Here is a 2427-nt window from a genome sequence, read left to right on the forward strand (position 1 = left end):
AGCATGAGAAGCTTGAGAGGTGGCGGGGGGGGGAGATCTGCTGTGAGCAAAGGAGGTGTGGTGGGGGAGGACACAGGGATGAAGCGCAGCCCCAGAGAGGCCGAACTCTGCTACTAATGTCTTATGCTGACGCGCCTCCCTCCCCTGTGTGGGGCTGGGGGGAGCAGCCAGCTGCCCAGAGTAGGCGCAAGGTCGTGGCAGGGTGGGACTGGCTGCGTGACACCTGCAGGATGCTTGTGTTGTTGACATTCCTGGTGCAGCCCCTAGGGAGGGCTGGTTGGAGCCTGCTCCCCCGGGGGCTGTGACATCCCCCTGGGGAGGGCCCGAGGCAGGAATCAGAGCAGGGAGGGCGAGCAACGTTTCCAAGCTAATTTCTGTGAAATTATGAGGTAGGAAGCTGTTTTCAGGAGGTTATGTCTGTTTTGTTTTTTATTATTAAAAAATAAAAGGAATGTCTTGGTTGGGATTTCCCTTCCATCTCTGCTTCCTTCCTTTGCAAACGGACCAGGGGGCGGCAGGCGCTCGGCACAGCATAAAGCCGTCAGCTGCTGCTGCACAGCTAGACTATCAACTTCCAGCCACTCTCCCCAGCAAATACCAGCACGGGTAACCTGCGTCATGGGCAGTTAGCAAGGCTTGAAGGCAGGACCTTAAACACCAGCACACAGCCTCCTGCTACTGGATCTAAAAGGAGAAGCCCTGGCACCGGCAGCAGTAGCAGGCAGTTGTCCTCGGCCATGTCACAAAACAGTCCACAATTTACAGCCACGTTACCACAAGCCAGAAACCAGAGGCAGTCACAGCCCACAGGCCCAGGGATCTCTGTGTGAATTCCCAGGCGCTAGGCAGCCATTGAGAACATGCTGACCTCTGGTGCAGCAGATGGTTAGCACTCGACACCGGGGGCTGGGCGCATTGCAAACACTGCTAGAATGGATTGGGTGGCTAGCAGGTATTGTTGCTATTTGTAGGGCTAGACAGAATGTGGTGTTCTCATTTACATTAGAGTAGCTCAGTGGTTTTCAATCTTTTTTCATTTGTGGACCCCTCAAAAATTTCGAATGGAGGTGCAGACCCCTTCAGAAATCTTACACATAATCTGCAGCCTCCCTCCCCCCCCCGGGATCCACAGACCACAGGTTGAAAACCACTGGAGTAGTGTGAGAAGCCCCAGCAGGATCTGGGGCGCCCCCCTTGGGCCGGGTGCAGGGCACACACAGGACAAAGGCAGCTCTCGCCCTGAAGCGTTTGCAGGCCTAGTTAATGCCCAGACCCGACAGGTGGCTGAGACAAACAAGCGGTGATGCCAAGGTTACTAACATGGGCCTGCATCCCCATGGACTAGCCCAGAATGTGGCTCTCTGCTGGTTCTGCTCTGCAGGCAGCATGGCCCCAGGGAGCCTCAAGGAGGGGTTTGGAGGAGGTGAAAGGAGGGGAATTCACAGCTTTTCTTGGAGGGAAGTGGCGGGAGTGTGCATGACACAGGTGGTGTGGAAAGAAATGGGGAGGGGGATAGGCTTGTGGTCCTGAAGCTGGGCTGGGACTCAGGAGATCTGACTTCAATTCCCTGTCCTGCCCCAGGCTGTCCAGATATGTCTTTGAGGCCTTGTCTACATAGAAAAGCTTCACTGGTGGAAACGAAGGGGTTAACAGGTGCAAGTCCCTGTGTGGCCACCTTAGTCCAGTCCAAGTGACTTTATTTCAGTCCGCTTACGTCAAATGGGAACAGGGGTAAATTAAACTGCAACAAGTCCCCCTTAAATTGCAATCAGTGTGTCCACACGGGTTTAACTGAACTGGAACAAGTGTGTATAAACACAGGGCCTACATCTCTCTGGGCCTCGGTCCCCCTTTGGAAATGGGGGTAACGCTTCTCTCCTTTCACCCATTGTCTGTCTCCACTGGCTGCTCTGTGGAGCAGGGAGTGCCTTACGCAGTGTTTATACAGCACCTTGCGCAGTTCGGCCTGTAGCCCTCCCTTTGGCACTGAGGTGAAGAGCATGCTGAGGTAACAGGCCCGGCAGGGGGTTGGGATCTAGGTTCTCAGGCCCTGAGAAGGCAGCAGAGCAAAGTGTCATGGACAAAAGGGGCTTGTGCTAACAAATCCCTCAGCTTCGCCCTGGCAGAGGTTATGGGGATGCAGCAGGTGCCCAGGGTGTGGCAGAGTTGGGCACAATCCTACTTGGAGGGAATTCAAATCAGCTGCCAGCTGACCATGCGCACATGGCGGGGAAATCAGTGACAGGAGGCTAAGAGAAGGGCTTTGAGTGGGGGGGTGAGGGGGAGGAGAGAGGGCTGCTTCTGGTCCCGTTTAGCACCAGTAAATTTACAGCAGTTGGTGTCCCTGACACAGTATTTGCAGATTAGTTATAACGCCTCCCATCAGTGACAGTAACGCTTGGGGCTTTTCAGCTTCCCGGGGCTTGA

Source organism: Chelonoidis abingdonii, chromosome 4, assembly GCF_003597395.2.
Source record: "Chelonoidis abingdonii isolate Lonesome George chromosome 4, CheloAbing_2.0, whole genome shotgun sequence".
NCBI lineage: Eukaryota > Metazoa > Chordata > Testudines > Testudinidae > Chelonoidis > Chelonoidis abingdonii.